This window comes from Lissotriton helveticus, chromosome 7 (assembly GCF_964261635.1).
Source record: "Lissotriton helveticus chromosome 7, aLisHel1.1, whole genome shotgun sequence".
NCBI lineage: Eukaryota > Metazoa > Chordata > Amphibia > Caudata > Salamandridae > Lissotriton > Lissotriton helveticus.
The window spans coordinates 937900249-937920734 of record NC_136068.1 but is presented as its reverse complement, the minus strand read 5'-3'; the positions used below and the strand labels follow the sequence as shown (position 1 = coordinate 937920734).

The following is a 20486-nucleotide window of genomic DNA, read 5'->3' as shown; positions in this document are numbered from 1 at the left end:
ACAAATTATCCTGTCTGCCTAAAAGAAGTGATGCCAGACGCCAATTTAGCCATGTGTCCGCATTCAGTTAACAAGCATTTACAATGCAATGGTCTCGGCATTATTAAAGGTAGAGCTATTAGCATTGCTCATGACATTTCTTTTTTATTATTATAAATAAATGGCATTGTTATTTACATTGCCTACAGCTCTCACAGCCCACACAGCTCTCATAGCCCACACAGCCCTCACAGCCCACACAGCCCTCACAGCCCTCACAACCCACACAGCCCACACAGCTCACACAGCTCACAGCCCACACAGCTCTCACAGCTCTCACAGCCCACACAGCTCTCACAGCCCACAGAGCCCACACAGCCCTCACAGCTCTCACAGCTCTCACGGCCCACACAGCTCTCACAGCTCTCACAGCCCACACAGCTCTCACAGCCCACACAGCTCTCACAGCCCACACAGCTCTCACAGCTCTCACAGCCCACACAGCTCTCACAGCCCACACAGCTCTCACAGCCCACACAGCCCACACAGCTCTCACAGCCCACACAGCTCTCACAGCACACACAGCTCTCACAGCCCACACAGCTCTCAATGCCCACACAGCTCTCACAGCCCACACAGCTCTCACAGCCCACACAGCTCTCACAGCCCACACAGCCCACACAGCCCTCACAGCCCACACAGCCCTCACAGCCCACACAGCTCTCACAGCCCACACAGCCCACACAGCCCACACAACTCTCACAGCTCATTTTGAACCTTACCTTTCCATCAGAATACACGATCTTCACTTTGAATCGGACTACGAGAGGAGGTGGCATTGCCATGGCAGTAAAATCTTGCTTTCCTGCTGAATGGTAAGCTGCATGCTTGTGAAAGTGCCCTTTTTAAAGTAGCCTTCAGCCATCATTTTACGTTTAGTGGCATTCTCATTTATCGCCCTCCAGGCAATGATACAGTCTTTAAATCCGCTCTCGCCGATACGGTAAGCTCTTTAGCGCCCGGGTGTGCGAATTTTAACATCATGGGTGACCTTAACATTCATTTTGACAACAGGTCATCCATAGCCATTAACACCTTACTCGCGGATCTGGAAGCACTTCAACTTGTCCAGCTAGTGACACTTCCTACCCACACTGGAGGACATATTCTTGATCCTTTTTTTACCACGCTTGAGAGGGTGAAGGTGTCTGATCCGCTGTCGGTGGGATGGACTGATCATTTGCTGGTGGAAGTCTTTTGTCTTACTCACGATAAGCCATTTAAACCTGTGGATAGACTGATTTTTAAAAGACACTGGCATAAGCTTAAATTGGAGGAGTTTTATAGGTTGCTGGAGCAGAATCCCCTGAGCCCTTTTTTGAATGTGGATCATGGCTACCAACTGTTTTATACATGGATTTCAGACGCTCTTGATTCCCTTATACCCATGCACTGGTCGAAAGGTCATTCTAAGGTACCGAGCCCGTGGTATAATGATTCCCTTGCCGAGCTTAAAAAAACTTGCCGGAAAGTGGAGAGGGACTGGAGAAGATCCTATGATCCTGTTTTGAAAACCTTGTATTTTGCCAAACTTAAGATCTATCATAGAGCAATATGCAGAACTCGGGCCGCATTTTATGCTCAGGAGTTTCAAGCCAGCACCAATCCCTCCAAATTAATATTCAAGGTCTTAAAAGACCTTATGAATAAGAGAGCCACTTCGGTAGAGATCTGCACCGACTCCCACTGCGAGAACTTGGCAGTTTTTTTCCTGGAGAATGTGCAGAATATATACCGAGGGTTTGACCTGTGTCGGCTGGACCCAGAGTTAGTTGACCCTAATTTTTTGGGTTACGAGACTCTGACCTTTCTACCTGACCTGTCTACGGAGGCTTTTAACAAACTTAGCCTCAGCGTTAAATCAGGCTCTCCTCTGGACCCGCTGAAGCCAGCCCTCATCAGTACGCTTTCCCCGTTGTGTCAAGTTCCGATACTCACTCTTATCAACTTGTCGCTGTCAACTGGGACGGTCCCTTCCTTATGGAAGCAGGCGGTAGTTACCCCAGTCTTGAAAAAGGCAAATTTAGACCCTCTCTTGCCTGAGAACTACCGCCCTATATCTCTTTTACTTTGGACTGCTAAAGTCACCGAGGCCCATGTTAACTCTATCTTATCTGATCACCTTGCCCGTAATCAGATACTGGACTCTAGCCAAAATGGCTTTAGACCTGGGCACAGTACCGAGACTGCTTTGCTCCATATTATCGAGCATTTACGCCTGGTGCTTGACTCCGGACGTACAGCAGCGCTCCTATTATTAGATCTGAGCGCTGCTTTCGATACTGTGTCCCACCGTATACTGATTCAGCGCCTTGAGGAAGCCGGAGTAGCTGGAACCGCTCTTCAGTGGTTTCGATCTTTCCTCTCAGATCGAACCTTTAAAGTGGCTAGTCCACCCTGCCAATCCACCCTCTATCCCTTGGATCTGGGGGTCCCACAGGGCTCCTCGTGGAGTCCCACTCTGTTCAACCTATATGTGAAACCGCTAGCGGCAGTCGTCAAACAGTGGGGTTTGACGATGACCTCATATGCTGACGACACGCAGCTAGCGGTGACACTGAGTGGAGACCCGGAAGTGGAGGCCCCCAGATTCCGAGCTGGACTTGTGGCAGTAGCTAGTTGGCTACGTACCAACTGTTTACAACTGAATGCCACTAAAACTGAAGTGTTGGTTTTAGGGAAACATGCTGAGCTATGGGGAGACCAGTGGTGGCCTCCAGAGCTGGGCGTCACTCCCATTCCAGCATCCGAAGTGAAAAACGTAGGGATTTGGCTGGACTCTGCGCTCACCTTCACAGGGCATACGAAGAAGGTTGCAGCCACATGCTACGGTATCCTGCGAGGCATAAGGCCGGTTCTTAAATATTTCGATCCTCCCACTCGGCAGCTCGTGGTCCAAGCCTCGATTCTATCTCGGTTGGACTACGGAAGTGCGCTGATGTTGGGGGTTAATCAGGCTGAGGCATCCAGGCTTCAGAGGGTACAAAATGCCGCGGCGCGGGCCATTGTTGGTCTTCCCAGACATTGCTCTGTTTCTGGTACTATCTCTGCCCTTCACTGGTTACCGGTCAGACAGAGGATTAAGTTTAAAGCGCTTTGTCTGGCTTTTAAAATCATGAAACTCTCCTCTCCGCCGGCTCTTGGTAACTTGCTCACTCCCTATATCCCTCCGAGATCCCTAAGATCAGAGGCTTTGCATTTGGCGGTCTGCCCCCGTTTCAAACTTAGTAGAATGGGTGGTCGCTCTTACTGGGTGCTTGCCGCGGGACTGTGGAATTCGCTCCCAGTGCACATCCGAGCTCTGAATGATCTGTCCATTTTCAGGCGTGCTATTAAAACTTTTTTGTTTTCTGCCTCTGAGTAGCCGCTCCCTCTTATTTTCTGCGTGTTATGTTATAGTACCTGTCTGAGCGCCTGGGGCAGCAGCGCGCTATAAAAATAAAATTAACATAACATAACATAACAGCCCACACTGCTCTCACAGCCCACACAGCTCTCACAGCCCACGCAGCTCTCACAGCTGTCTAAAATACTAGCTAGTGGATCAAGTAAATCAGATACAATATAGGGCATCAATAAAGCTAGCTCGAAAGAAGGGCAGTTAGGTCCTAATTACGAGTGACCAGGATGAGGTTGATGTCATTTTTATATTACGGGAAAACAGATACCCGGAGTTCGGAACTTTCTAGGTGCCATAATTATCTCGAACTCTGAGATTTTCCACTGAAAACTGGGAAAAGGCACGAAGAATACATGCTTTTCGCACCAGAATTCCGATTTCTCGGAATTTGATGGAATTCTCCTCTCTTGGTAAAGTTGCTGAAATGTATCTAGGGAAAGGGATGCAGTAGTAACACGTATACTTCTGATCCCCGTGCAAACTGGTGTTTGCGTAGGAGCCGTGGCGGTATGGACTGCTTTCAATAATGTAATAAAATAGACCATCTTGTGGCTGGTCGAATGGAGTTAACAACGCCTTAAATCATCAGCAGCACTTACATTTCTTAGCACCATTTTTGGCTGGGCTTGTAGCAACATGTGTGGACGCACCTTCCCTCTGACGCCAGCAGTCTGTCATTTTTGCGTGGTGCACTTTATCCTCTCAGGAGAAGCACAAAGGAAAAAAAAAGGGACGATGACGCACCCAGACAACTTAGTGTTATCAGTTAAAGGAAAGTCCTCTTCGTCTCCTTTCTCCTTTGGGGTTCTGTATTTCTCGTAAAGGTCACTCCGCATCCTTCTTTCAGGGGCAGGGAGACCCCGTGGTGGTATATGATTGATGGCGCGCATTGCAGTCTGGGATTCAAAAGGGGATGTGGGCGCCCACAGAGGTTGTGCACATGCAAACTGGTACCTCAGCAAAGACACCGCATTAAATTCTTTAGGAACATTTCTACGTGTGACCTTGAAAATAGCACAGAGTAAAAAACATTTGTAACCTGCGTGTTGTCTCATTCACAGCCGGTAATCCTCGAGCACAAGAGATGCCCCCATTTCACACCTTGATGAAATGCAGCGCAGTACAACAACGTCAAACAAGGTCCAGAGCCTTCCACGATTACACACCATACAGCGATTCCATGCACATACAATCTCAGGCAAATAAGTGTTAATTCCAAATCTATAAAGTCCAGCCGTGAGCCGAGCAGGGACAGAGCAGGCAGTGTGGGCGCGTAATTGAAGATAATGTGGTGATGAGAGAATTACAACAGTGGGTAAAGAAGGCGGAAGTAGGTGGTGAGGGGGCTGGCCAGGGTTAGGATTCAACTCGTACCTGAAAAGCTTTGGGAGTTCCCTGATGGATACTTGGGTGTTCAAGATAGCACGGGTTGGCAAGGGCCCCTCCTGCACCCCCTGCAGCCAGAGCCTGGCTCTCTAGGGCGATGAGGGGGCAAGGCTCGGACTGCCTCCGCCTGCTGAACGGGGCTTCCAGCGCCACATCTCTCCAGGCTCTGGGGAGGAGGCACGCTCGGAGCGGAGATCCCGACAGAGCAGAGCACACTGAGCCGGAGCAGGGACAGAGTAGGCAGTGTGGTGTGATTTAAAGCTGCTGCCTGTAATTAAGCCGTTTAACAAGTACTCCCGCAACGAGGCCTGCTGGCCGGGCGTCTGCCTGCCGCGACCTGCTCCGTGCACATCACTCTTCCGCCTCCCTGACAAGTAAAAACACACACGCAATTAGGCGACAAAATCCTCCTGACTAATCAGAGGCAAATTCCGCACTTGTGCCCATGGAGAAAAGAGAAAGTGTGCCTCCGTGATGCGTGATCCCTGATTACAGCCGCTGGCGCTCAGCGCGGGTCTCCACGAGCACATACCAGCTCGGGGGCGAAGACGGGGGCAGCGCCCCCCCCTCGGGAGCCGAGCACACTGAGCCGGAGCAGGGACAGAGCAGGCAGTGTGGGCGCGTCACCACTCGAGCGGGGTGGGGGGGAGGCAGAGAGAGCGAGGATTAAACAACAAAGGGAGAGAGCAGAGGCAGGGAAACGGTCTGTCGCGTCAGGCGGTCGGGCACAAATGGCGGCGCAAAACTCAGAAAATTTTCGGATTCGGGGCGTGTTCGTGCTGTTCTAAAAAGGGGCGTGGCTAAAAAGTGGAAAGAACAGCACGAACACGCCCCCGAATCCGAAAGAGACGGAGCTTCTTTCGAGGGACGCTTCTCTCCTCCAATGGCTGGCCTCCGTTTAGGAAGCCAGCCAATGGAGGAGAGACAGAGCAGAGAGGCGGGTTAAACTGCCCTACTGAAGATCATAAAATCTCCGACTTCTGGCTGGCAAGCCAGCCTTCGGTCCGAGACCTAAAAAGGGCTATCCAAGTATCCTGTAGCAAGGACGATGTCTGCTGCACTGGGCACATGAATTCATTTGGGAATCTAACTGATCACACAATCAGTGCAAGTGGACTGTGTGCTGACATGGAAATGGCACCCACAATAATGTCCACCTATTTACCACATTTCAGTGGCTGTAATTTCAAAACTGGCTGATCAGCATAATTGTTTTTCAGTTAGCAAGGGAACCCACTATGCCTACAAACCCAACCACTGGGATTGAAACAAGGATGTAAGGCCATGAGCCAAGCACAACTTTAAACTTGAATAACTCCATAACAATAAAGGCTTAAGAGAGACCAGTGGTATACATTCTGAAGGCCTGAGGTAAAGTAGAAACATCTCTCGGGGTAGAGACTTCACTGGACCCAGAGATGGTACCAGAAGAGTTGAGGATCATGCAGACTCACCATACTCCCTATACCCTGGGATTCGTACTATTTTATCAAATTATGGTGTGTGTATATATATATATATATATATATATATATATATATATATATATTATTACCTACTGGCGGTCGCCAGTAGGTAGTTATAGTTAGGATTGTTTTCCATAGGAAATCCGCAACATTCTATTGGGAATAACTTTGGCGCCGGTGGACGAATCTTCGCGAATTTCTCAAAGAAGATGGCCCGCTCCGCTCTGCTCCTTCCCTGAAAGTTTGGGGGGGATTCGTCAAGCGGGGGCCGAGATAAAAGGGGGGTCCCAAAACGTGTGTTCCCCATGTTAATTTCCATAGGGCGGTTGGACTCACTTTTAGCCCGTACGGCTGAATGGATTCCCACGAAACTTGGCAAAATTGTAGGGACTGGTAGCCCGATGTGCCTTTGCTATGTCTCAAGATATGTGCTCCAGAGGATTTGGAGTAATTTAGGTTAAAAAAATATATATATCTATGAGCGCGCCCCGGTACGCGCACCGGGGCGCGTACCAGCGCGCAACGCGAGTACGCGAGCGGAAAACTGATTGGCTCTCGGGTGTCTGTGAACATTCCAAACAGCCCGGAGCGGCCGCCATCTTGTGTCTCGGTAGGATCGAGACACAAGAGGTGGCAAAAACAAAGGGGGAAATGACCATAAGGGGGCAGGGTAGACCCCCCCTGACCCCTAGGTTTGATGTGGGGGCCATAAAAGGTTTACGCGGGGGGAGCGCCCGGTACGCGCACTGGGGAGCGTACCGGGAGCGTACCATGGAGAAAAAAGAATGACAGAGTTTCCAAAAAATGTAGCATTTTTTATAAATTGGAGGTAGTTCTAAAAAGAACTGTTTTTTTTATTGTTTTTGTTGTTTTATATTTTTTTTATTGTTTTTTTGAAAATTTTTTACTTTTTTGGGCTTTTCAGAACAGTTTTATTTATTTTTGTAGTTTTTATGGGGAGAAACAAAAAACAGGGAATTGTAAATGGCTCAACTGGAGCAAAAAAAAAAAACTGGAAAAAATTAATGTTTCTTCGGGCACTTGTGGTGATCCCAAGCACGGGTGATAAGTGTAATGCTTTGCTCACCATAGCATATTGTCGCTCCACAAAATATACAAACGATTTTAAAATTGGCAAACTTGGTTTGAATAGTTGTGCTCATCTCCCTCGCTTCTGGACCCGATGGGGTGGGTTGATTACTTTGGGAACTGCTGGCAGAAGATTGGGCAGGGTTTCTGGCAAGTTCCCTGACCTCTGCCCTAGCATAGTTATTATGGTGCCGGCGTTGCGTGTGCCGAATCATGGTGTTGTTGCCAAAAGAGTATTTTTTGTTAGGGTTCCCCCTTGAAAGTTCAAAACCACAGATTAAACAAGTCGCCTTTGGCGCATTAACTTTCTTCTTGTCCTTTGGGATAGAAAAAAACTGCCAGATAAAGTGCTCCTTTGGCTTATATGGGGTATTATCTTCTGGTAGGAACCCCCCTCCTCTTGCTCCTCCTCGTCCTCCTCTTCTTGGTCTCCACCACTGTGGTGTTGGGGTGGTCCTTGTGGTGGTGGTGGTGGTGGAGGTGGAGCAGATGCTCCTGCAGCTGCTGCTACTGTAGCCATTTTTCAGACAAATAGGTACAGAGAGGTTTTTCAACAGGTCTTCCTCACTCAAAGTACAAAGTGAGAATGAGGAAAATAGGTGGGGTTTTCATCATTTGGAAAACAAAACTGTCCTGAACCAATGAAAAGTGTTACTTTCAGGTCACATGACTCGGGCCTTCATCATTCGGAAACCAAAACTGATCTCAACCAATGATAAGTGTTATTTTCAGGTCACATGACCCGACGCGCTTACGCTATGCGCCCCGGGGTGCGCCCGGGGGCGCGTAGCTTAAGCGCATCAGGAAGTTGCGCGATCGTATACGTCCGGGCGCTTCCGGGTGCATTTACGCCGTGCGTCATAAGACGCATCACGCGGCTACGCGAAACGTCACGATGTTGTTTTCGTTCGCGGCAATAGCGCTAAAGGGACGCTCACCGGTACGCGCCCCGGGGCGCGCCGTAACAATGCGCTCACCGGTGAGCGCATCGGTACGCGCCCCGGGAGCACTCCGGGGCACAAAAAAAAAAAATATATATATATATATAAATAAATAAATAAACATAAAAAATAGTATTACATACTTATACAATATAAAATTCATTATACAAAATATTACATTTCATACCTATAGAGATTTGCTATTAAAAAAACCTTTGAAATTCACTGAAAAAACCATAGGTTTCACACCAGTTATAGTTAGGAATTAGCATTTAAAAAAACCTATTAAATTCACTGAAAAAACCATAGGTTTCACACCAGTTATAGTTAGCTGGAAATTTTACTCGCATAAAACCATTGAAATTCCCACGTTATAGTTAGTTGGACTCACTATAACTTGCGCGTGCAATGCACTGCTGATGACGTCACATATTACATCACTCATGACATGGTCAGTGACATCACTCATCTGTCTCTGAGTTTTTACATCTCCTTCGGCAGGATAGATAGTAAACTAGCATGTCAAGGGAAGGAACTTCAAAGAGACCACCGCCTTTGATATGCAAGCCTGGCTTCCCACAGACCTGGGAGATGTCACCCCCTGCCCTGAGACCCATTTAGCACTAGGACATTTGGGACATTTGCTATGCAAGGAGGAGTGTTGCACCTCTAGGCTAGTCACACCCCTAAGGTGTGCAGACTGAAATGAACACAAAAGGGAGAATTTCACCATTTTGTGTATGATAGAATTAGGAACCCTGGAACAGGGTGATGCTCACTCCCCACAAGGAATGATCATCTATGGGGTGTAGTGGCCCCCGGGTTAAGGAGTCCATTCGCTACTACCCTTCACTCTCCTTAACAACTCTAAATTGAGTATTTAGCCTCCTCGGTACCAGGAAATCAGATATTACGACTGGGAACTGAGAAAGAAAGAAGGATCGATGAGAGCGAGAACTGAAGACCTGCACCAAAGATTGGCACAAAACCCTTTCAGGCTGATTGCACTTTGACTGTCATTCTGACTGACTTCACCAAGCTCTGGACATACACCCCAAAATCCTTGAAGGACTTCATGGCAACACAACAACCATGAAAGCTATCACTTGGAGTAGAGGATCTTTTCTGCTCCGTCTGCATGCACCGCAAAGCATCTGCTGGTTCATCGTGTTGCTAACCATCGGGCTCACCAAAGAAGCAGCAAGACAGAAGAAAGGTTTGTGCTCCAGGAGGTGAGATCTATCGCCTTGCAGGCAGGTTTGTAGATGCCAGGACCCCCAGGAGCCACACAGCACCAATACCATGGGTACTGGAGCAGTTGCAGCAACCAAGGCTTGTTGGTGGTCCAGTCCGGACACCATCATCTCAAAGCATGACCTACCATCTGGCCACCCAGAGAAGGGCCCTGCTGCTCTCTTTCCCCTCTTCATCAGGTCACCAAGACACAGAGTGTGCCTCTTCCCGACCAACGGCCCAGCGCCTCAAAGAACCCGCACTCCACAACCCAAGTCCTTGGGAGGTGACAGTGCCAATGTGGTCCTGAGACCCTCAAGAACTGAGCCCACCCTTTGGTTTGGTCAGGCCGGTCACCCAGTCACTGCCTGCATCCTCTTTCTGCAGGGACCACAAACCGCGAGAGTCTCCAGCAGCACAAACCTGCCAGACAAAGCACCATTGCACATGAGCCTCCCAGCCCGAGTTCAAGTAGACCGATGGAGTCCTTGCGGGCCCAAGACCCTCAAGACCTGAACCCCCCTGAGGGTTCAACCATACTGGCCCCCTCAGGGCCCACTTGCAGCCTCTTTTCAACAGGACTGATTCCCAAGTTCTTTAACAGGGCACCGGACACCAAAAAGCACCTCTGCACCCATATACCCCAGTGCCGACCGAGTTAACCTATTGTTGCTGCCTTGGACCTTGCCCCATACTTACCTTAAATCCAGAAGAACAGTCCTGTAAGTCGTTGACAAGTGACCATACCCAGTATATATTTTTCTCCATAGTAAAACAGTACCCCTTTAAGGATACAAATACAGTGCATTTTCTATTTCTTGAAAAATCACTAACTCGAAAACTACTTACCTGATTACGATGATTTTGGTGACTAAATGAATCTAAAAATATTTGTTATTTTTATAGATTGGTGTCAGATTCTTTTATTGAGTGTGTGTCTTACTTACTGGCTCTGTGTGTGCAATAAATGCTTAAAACTATCCTCTGATAACCCTAAACTGCTCTCCCACACTACCACAAAAGAGAGCATGTAGTATTATTATTATAGTTCCTGTAAACCAGTAAGGCTTACCTGTACTCTCTGCACAGTGTACCTCACGTTGATGCACTATATAGAGAGCCAGCTTCCTACACTGGTTTATTTAAAAATTAAAAATAAATAAAAAAGCATCAACGTTGTTTAATGTTTTCTCACCAAGAAGGTAAAGAGCATCATTAGCATTTATAAACTGAGTTTTAGAAGGAATAACATCTTGTACCTCATAGGGACATATTACAAAGTGCTTGTTAAGGTGCCAACCATATGCATCCGAGATATGATATACAATACGTTCTTCAACAATTTTTGTCACATTGAAAACATAATATTCAACAGCTCAATCAGCCAGACTTTCAGGGAAGGGGTCAACTCTAGCTGTACGAATTCTCTTTGGTAGGCAATGAGATAATGCCAAAACGACACCCCTCCTAACATATGTAGAAAAAGTGTCTAGATTTTTTCAAATTTTGTGATTTTATCCTTGAGGGTTGATGTTACATGACTTATATAAATTTCAAATCTTGGACCTCCACAAATGTATTGTAGGAAGGTCTGTAGCTTTCCCCTTCTGTACATTGGTCAGTCAGGCTGCCAACAAGCATTGAGTATGAGAAAGTGCCATCTTTCTTGCATGGTATGCCCCCACATTTTGCTGAATGGCTGATGTACTTTCACTGAGTGTGCCCTGGGTTCCTGCCAACCAGGTACCCAGGGCCTGTGTTCCTTCCCTAAAAACTGTGTTGAAACCTAAACCCAATTGGCATCTCTGGCCACAGGTCAGCCCTTGGTAAATGGTACCCTAGGTACCTAGGGCACTGTCACCAGAGAAGACCCCTAAGGGCTGCAGCACTTATTGTGCCACCCTTAGGGGCCCTGTACCTTGACACACACACACTGCCTTTGCAGGCTGAGTGACTTGGTGCAGAATTAATTAGAGAGTCGACATGGCGCACATCCCTGTGTGCCATGCCCACAAACGCACTGCCCTGGCATACCTCAGTCACCCCTCTAACTGGGTGCACTGTGCCAGTGGTGCATGAGCCCTGTGCCCCTACAGTACCCAGGGCCATTCCTGGGCACTGTAAATGCAGTGATGCCATTAAGAGTATATGTTGCTGGGAGATTTTCATTACGAACTCCACAGCACCATAATGGCTACACTGAAGTCTGACAAATTTGATATCAAACTCTTCAGAACATTAATGTAAAATCCACTACAGAGGGCATCTTAGAGATGCCCCCTGAAACCTAACCTACAATCCATGTCTTGTCTGAGAGGCTGCCTAGGCTGCCACACAGCAGACATGTTGCTGGACCCCTGGGGAGAGAGCCCTCCACTCTCCTGGGCCTGCAACAATGCACATCCTGGGCGAGGTGCTAGGTCTCCTCCCCCAGGGTGGGCAGGGGAAGCTTTAAAGGCATGCCACCTTTGTGAGCTTCTCCAGGCCACCTGCTGTACTCAGCAACTAGCCCCCACCGGTTCTGACCCCCACTCTGGCGGGAAACCCTACATGAGGAAAGGGGGTGTGCCAGCCTGTGCCAACTCCACCCCTCAGGTGAGAGAGGCGAGGTGAAGCACAACTCCGGGCTCCGGCCATCTTGAGGATGGGGAGCCCTGCCCAATCAGAGATAGGCTCCTGCCCCCCTCCCACAGGAGATGAACAGGATAGGGGTGTACTCACCCCAGGGCATGGACCCATTGGTCCCTGACCATACCCTACCTGTAACGCCCCTAAGTTTAGTATTTAGGGGCACCCTGTACCTTCCTTCCTCAGATCCCGATTTGAAAAAAAGAAAGAAGAAGACCTGCCGTGCAGCTGCTAACAAGAGGACAACAGCAACTGACTTGGCCCCAGCCCTACAGGCCTGTTGATCCTTGAACCTATTCCTGCTAAATTCCGGCGTCTCCTGCGGTCAGCAACCTTGAAAACCCCGGAGGACCTGCCTGCCTTGAACATCTTAAAGACTGGGGCTCCCATGAGCAGTGGTTCTGCTCAAACAGCAATACCCCTGGTGCCAGCCAGGAACCGCGAATCCAGCACACTCTGCACCCACCAAGCCCGGCCTGTGCCTGAGTGGACAAAGACCCTGAGGACGGCCCCCCGGCGATTGTGACCTGGAATCCAGTGCTCAAGGACCCTCCTCGACAACCCAGACGACGCCTGCAACCTCACAGCAAGGGACCCCTCCAACAGCGATCGACAGAGGGTAAGATTTCCCGACGACAAAAGACACCCCGGCGCCCCACGCCCCTGTGCCCACCTCCTAGGTGCCTACCTATCCTCCAAAATCCCAACTTACCCCTCGAAGTGTTGGTTGCTCCTGAAGAATCTCCGTCCCCGAGCCTGCAGCCTTTGTTCACCTTCCAAATTTTCCATTGAATAACATGGAGCGCCCGATGGCTCAAAAGCACCCTGCACCCAGCCACCCGAGTGCCCCTGGCAGTGCAACCTTGGCCCTAACCTACTTCCCCATTTGCCCTGAGCAGGTGACCAGGAGCCCAGCTCCCACAGCCGCGGGCCTGCAGCCACCAACCGAAGGCCCCCTGCCTCTCGTTGGATAACATTGGGTCTAACTACCTCTGCACCTGGCTTCCCCTGTGCCGCTGAGGGTATGCCAACTGTACCTACCTGACCTTGGGAGACCCCTGAGTCTATGACCAGAACCTTAACTCTGCCAGTCGAGTACTTAACCTAAAGGTGATAACTTACTTTTCTTCCATAGGGTAACATTGACTGGTTTCACTTTGAAATTCTTCAAATTGTGGAGTTTTGAAACTTTAAAATATTCATCTAAAATCAGCTGAACAACGAATTCTGATTTACTCGCCTGTTATCAGGAGAGAACCCAGTGCTGCATCTTTTAGCCCAGCACTGACCCTGAAAATAAATTCTAACCGTACTTACCAGTAACTTGAATTTCCTTCCATAGGAATCCAGTGTCGATTTTCACAAACTACATATATTCCTTAAAATCGCCTGTATGACTTAAACACATTCTATCAATTGTTTACAGGAGACACACCAGTGCTGGATCCAGAATCCAACACTGAGTAAGAAAAAGTAACGATAACATGCCTTACCTGCTAAGTGAATTTTCTCCCATAGCATAACATTGGTGATTCTATGTGAAAAAGTTTCTAAGTGTCAACTTTTAAAATACAATAATATTCCTTAAAAATCCTTACTATAACCAAATCGCTTTTACTTAACTGTTTACAGGAAATGTCCCAGTACTGAATCTAGGATCCAGTCCTGTGGTTAGAAAAGTAATCTACAAAGTAACTAACTGCATTTAACTAGAAATCCCCATTGAGCTCAATGTTGCATTGTTTTTGAAATTATGTTGCCTATTGCAACAACTGTAACTATTGTAATCAAAAAGCCTATTGACTATTTGAAAATATATTTAACTAAAGTAACTCATTCTGAGAAAGTATATTTTGATACCTTGTTGGTTCTAAAATAAAACAACTATATATTTTGATACAAAACAATTGGCCTAGAGTTCAGTTCTTGAGTGTGTGAGACCATTTGCTGACTGAGTGTGTACAACAAATGCTTTACACTGTCCTCTGATACTGCCTTACTGCTTGACCAAGCTACCACTTTAGAGAGTACGGTTATATCTAACTTTAGCCTCTGCCAAACCTCCGGGGACTGTGGACTCTGTACACACTGTACCTTACTTTGGTCCAGTATATACAGAGCCACTTTCTTACATTGAATGACAAGCTTACCCATTAGGTTAGACAGGTGGAATATTCTTTCTTCAACAGCATGCATCTTTAGGCTGTGTAAAGGGTTCATTTGTAGCTGAATGCTAGTTTTATCTTTTATGCATGACACCATCTCACTCCAGAAGCTTGGATGTAGTCACATGAATACAACATGTGGATAACTCCTCACCCCACAACCCAGCCAGCCCATTTCTGAAATGCCAAACATACGTTTTAAATGTACCAGTGTTAAACAATAACATAACATAATGTTCTACTCACTTGCTTTGTTCTGAGTGCATATAGACGATTTTGCTGCCATCTTCTAAATCAATATCCCTGAACCTTGAGACATTTCTTGTTCCATGTCCTCTGACCATTTTCTAATATATATATATATATATATATATATATATATATATACAGTTTGCAGTATAGGATACGTTTTGTTGAGGGTGTTATATAGTCGGGGTACAGCCTGTCCTATCAATCCTTCCGAATCCATATCTTCTATTTTAGTATTTTCCCTTCTTCCATCCTTACTGATTAGAGCCTTTCTAGCCCAAAAAAAGAATTGTGCAAATTGATAAATAGAATTTGGCATAATTGAAAATCATTAGCATATTTCTCTCTAGCCTTAAGGATAACACCGTCCGACAGAGCCAACGTCAAATCCATCCCCTCAATACAGTTTAATTAGCCACTATCAGGATCAAAATACATGTTTCCTAAAACTGAGGTTGTGGTAGACAGGGAAAACATGGTTTTCCTAGCCCAGACCACCTTCTTCCACTATTTTAGAGTTGTTTTTGAAAACGGGATTAGAAATCCTTATGGTGTGAGGGGCAGCATTCGGCATGATAACCCTTATAGCTCAATCATGCTCGCTCCAAGAGTGATATTGAGCCATAAAGTTTATCATGCTAATTTGAAAACAATTTGAACTTATACACACAATTGTTCTCTCAATTAAATTGCTCTTTCAATTATGAAATGAAGATTGGCTGGTTTTTATACTAATCGCTGTTTCAAATTCATTAGGGTTTGAAAGCCCGTAAACATTGATAAGGAATTAGTCTATTTTTTGGCTCTGATAAAGCAACATTATAGTAGCAAAACATGTGTTGGCCTTTTTGTTGCTGCTTAAAGCATATTTTGGAATAAATAATATTGAGACTTGTCAAAATCAAAAAGTAGACCTGTGTTAAAAGAACATTGAATAGAACACATAAGAGTCCTAATCATCACTCAACCCTCAAACCTCAAACACAGTCTATTTAAGTGGTGTACATGTATGTGGCAGTGATTATCAACAACAATTCAATGTTAATGCAATGTGTAAGATTCTGTCAATATGTATATAAAGCACAATGTTTGATAGAGGTATTATGTGATAGTAGATGAAGGGTAAAATACAGTTGGTCTGGGAAGGGCGCGGATAGGTTTTGAGCAAATTCAGTCCCATACTGGTTGATTTTGGTTGCAGTCTAACCAGACAAAAGGGTTCCCATAAGAAAAGGCTTAATGAGGGGCTCCAACGTTATATGTGAGTATTCACATTGTTTAGCTCTTAGCTGAGAGCTATTTCTGCAATTCATGCTGGACAGGCTGTCCATGGAGTCTTATAGAGCACAGTTATAGAATATAATGTTGGGTTGGTGGTGAAAAGGAATGAAGGGAGAGCCCCCATGGCAAGAAAACCCATCTATGTTCATTTAGTAACTAAGCAGAAGATGGCCTGTCGTATGCTTAGGGAAAGCTCTCTGATTAGAATAGTTTGATGAGTTTTAGGAGAGGGTAGTGTATGCTGGGGAGGATCTAACTCTACTAGGCATCCATGGTCATGGGTTGCAGTGTGACTTAAAATAAATCCATATGGTTTACATGGTATTTACATGCACAGTGGCTATTTGTGGGCTTGAGAATCACAAAGAGGAGAGACTATTAGGCATACCTGAAAAAAAGAAATGTGTGATTTCGTAGAGATTGTAAGGAAGCAGTACAACCTACAATAAGTCTAGGTAAGGTAATGGGTAATACATGTGATGTGTCAGTGCCTCGGTGAGCAAAGGAGTGGGTGATAATCTGGGAAAGAACAGGCAGTGCTTACCGGTCAAACATGTATGGTAATCGTGTGATCCATCAGGAGTATATCAAAATAAGCAGGTGGTTTTCCTGTCAAAAGCCTCTAAATGAGATTTTGAAAGAGTCCTCTTTTAAACAACCTTGTACCCCAACAGCAGAAGTGGCATATCATGATTGAATAATATTGTGCTGCCACATTGGAAAGGGCTAGCTGGTGTTCAATATGTAACTGTACCAAAAATAATGCACATTTGTAAAACTTAATGATGGTGATTGTGGTAATCTGTCAGTATCTTCTTGAAGTCTTGTCGAAGTGACGTATTATGTGTCAAAGGGTTATGCAAATAAAAAAGGTGCAACCGTTAGACAACAGGTGAAAGCATTAGTCCAGAGATGGTTCTTGTCCCAAATGCTTGTATGTGAATTGCTGGATGACATTTCAAGTAATAATATTGGCTGTTGAGGATGTGTTTATTTAGAAAAAACATGCAGTAGTTGTGACAAGGTTAAGAAATTATCAATTTGAGACAGAATAGTTAAAGCTCAGTTAACATAGGGTGATGGTATTACAACAATAGAATTAAATTGCATAGTTCACTGTAGAAAAGATATGTGGCCCTCCTTCTGCAACTGGTGCCATTAAGAGGCTGGGGAAAAAATGCAGATGCGTCACAGCCACTTAGTTCCATGAGCATATAACCATAGATCAAATTATAATAATATTTTGGGGGATGCAAAACATGTATTGGCTATACATCCTGAATAAATAACTGGAACAAAAGAAAGACAATGAAGAGCATGATTCTCTATAACTGTATCTTTGGCTTTACGTAAATTTCACATGCATGCCGAAACAATCGGAAGAATTTGTATAGCTATACTTAATGCAGGCATTTCGAAAACCCCACATCATGGAGATGCACACTTCAAAGTACTTAAGGTGCTGAACATCTGTTTATTCCAAGGGTCCTGTCTTTTTCTTAAGCCAGTCATTCTAGTATTTGTTTCTCCTTTATATCCACTTGCACTGCCAATTCGGTTTCAGCCCTTTACCAGGTGTCTTGCCCCCTCCCTCTTTAGATTTAAAGATGACTGTCGTTTGTCTTTTCATGGCTCTGTCGTTCTCTCAGACAAAACAACTTTTCAATAATGACAGACTTACATCAACAGTAACTTCAACAAAAACAAACAGCTGTCCTTCACTAAGGCCTAACACTTTTCACATACTTTTTTGTAAGACATTACCACGGGTCCTTTACTTATGGAGTAGATAGCATCACCTTCGCGTCTATTGGGAGGGCAAGCCCCTTGGCGACCAGGGTGTTTGAGGCCTCTCCTAGTTAAAATTCTACTAGAAAGTTAATTGGAGATGTAACCTGGTAAGTAAATGTCATGTTTCCGTCTCCCTTAAACCAATTATGAGAGGGTCTCCTTATAAGAAGAAACCATGTCTATTGCTGCACTAAGCAAGATAAATACCATCATATTTACTAGTTATGAGTCTGCTTGTAAATGTTTCGATGTGGAAATTCTGTTATGTATGACCTTTACTCATGTGTGGTTTGATTAAGTTTCCTGACCATGAGAGGCATGAAATTGCCATGTCGACTGTACAGATAATGCAGTACAGCTTAAGAGCAATTAGTCACACATAGGTAGTTACGGAACTTCTAAATCCACATCATGACTATTTGTCTTTGCCGTTGCCTTTTGGTTGTTTGCTGCTATATTGTGAGCCAGCTTTTATGGCTGCTTCCCTCAATACCTCCCTGATACACCTATGTATGCCTTCTAATGCACTTGTTTACTGGTGATTGATCAATGACAGGATTTCTGGTACTCCACGTTACCTTTCAAATTACGTTATGAATTCTTCTTCGTCATGCACTCCATGGAGTTTTTCTAGAATGCATTTTTCAGTGCCATTACACATGACTTGAATCAAGAGGAAAAGCATTTTCCAACTCAGGCAGCTAGAGCCTGTCAACAACTCCCAGTTGATTAGCATCACCCTTTTTCTCTCACAGGAATTAATGTTCTACTCATGGATTTGCTCTTCTAGCGATGACTGGTCACAGGATGTGTAGTATTCACTGTATTCGGTAACAGTATTTTGGCCACAGGAGCCCATTAGATTATAACAATCCATATTTCTTTGTCTACCTTTTCATCATCATCGCTTTATTTCAACAAAAACAGATCATAAAAGCACAGATAAAAATATTCCTTAATAACAAATATTAAACAGTTTAGTCACATAATTCATGTAAACTTTGTAAGTGTAGGGATTTTCCATTTCACATCCTGTTCTGACAGGTTTGGGTCAAACGATATGAGTGGTTCAAAGTTGGAGTTCAAATTCCCTGCAGCAGTATATTCCCCTTTGCCATTGTAACTTGTTAGGAAGTCCTCTGTGGCATTTATTATGTGATTTCCCTCTCTCCTGCCATCGACTCTGTTGTACAGATTTATCAATACCAAAGAGTTGCCAACCTTACAACCAGCACATCCTGAGAGTTAACAGGCAAATGCCTAATTGAGCATTGCTGCTCTGTCCGGACCTATGTTTCTGAGACCCCTGAAGGCCTGCCTCTAAATGATTTGACTTCATGGGTGCAAAATGCAATATACCCATTCCTAGTAATAGGGAAAGTGCTCCATGTCTCCGGAAAAAGATATATATCATAATTGTCTATAAACTGTCCCCAGTCTGCGTCCCCCAGCTTGGGACCTATACATGCCACATACCATGACAGAATTTTTAATGGTTTTATTAGCATGCTCAACTATCACTATTTGGCTACACAGGGTAGTGGTTGCCCCCCTAGTATGACATCTTGTACACATGTTATCAATGTCCTATTATCCCGCCATTTGACAAGCAAATAAAAAAATAATTGGATGGAAGCATTTGATTTTGCTGCTGTTACCCTTGATCCCACACTTCCCAGGGGCTCTAGTTCAATGGATCCAGACCCATCCTGCCTGGTAGCTACTTCCAAGATTTCCCCTAGTCTGAGTTGGTTGCGGTCAGTCAGTGATTGTCTCCTCTTTTTTTTTGCAGAGTTTTATATAGCGCGAACTAGACCCGAACTGAATCAGGTATCGGAGCGCTTTACATAGCACCAGTTACGTTACATGAGGACACGCATTCACTTTAGGCACGGGGAGATTAAGTGATTTGCCCAAAATCATAGGAGGTTTTTGGCGTCGTTACCGAGACTCGAACCCAGATCCCCAGGTCCAAGGTCAAGCGCCCTAGCCGTTAGGCCAACCCCTCTCCCCTACTCCTTGCCTACTGAAACCAACAGGAACCTGGGCAGCACATCCAAAGGCGTACTGGGTCTCATAAACAGGCCTATAATCTGGATTAGGATCATGGAACTACAAATCCTATGAGCAACCATAGCCACTAGGTCACTAACCAGATCCTGGTTCTTAAAAATAACTCTCAATACATCACAGCATTGGCCTCTGGTCTCGCTGCACTTCACCCATTGAATCTCACTCCTAATAATTGAATAGTACCATTTCACAACCCTAAACCAGTAGATAACATTTTTGGTTATAGAGTTGTGGTCTTCCTATCACCTTTGGGTCATCTTAGGGACCTGGGTAAGAAATAGCTGTCCCTCCTCTGAGGTACATGGGTAGTACCCCTTGTCATCTCCGTTGACTTTGATGCAAGCGCTGTGAGTGTTGTGAGTATTGAGGTAAACAATGGTGCTGGTAATTACCAGACCCAATATTACCCCCCTCCCCTCATTAGCAACCTCAACTTAACCCAAGGGTCCTCCACCTACCCTATCACCATTCTTTGGCCAGCATCCCTCTCTCCATTCTCAGACATCTGCATCGTCATTGGTTCTCTTTGGAGCCCAGCAGCTAAAGGCATGGATTTGACCGAACAGGATGATCATGAACGACATGGTCCATTTGGAGGCTTCGTATTGTATGTCCCTGACCAGCAAGAAATGGCTTGGGATCTACGAGTGGAGGCGCTGGCAATAAACAAGGCAGCTAGGGGCTAAAGTGGGTAACCCCCCCTGAACTGTAACCAGTTTACCATTAATTTGGATCCCCTTTAATG

At 45.7% G+C, this 20486-nt stretch overlaps 1 protein-coding gene across 10 annotated transcripts in view; it reads left to right on the top strand.

Annotated features, from left to right (window-relative positions):
* The window catches only part of ARAP3 (ArfGAP with RhoGAP domain, ankyrin repeat and PH domain 3), a 680145-nt gene that overhangs the window by 427229 nt on the left and 232430 nt on the right, over positions 1-20486 (top strand). The window lies entirely within an intron of this gene.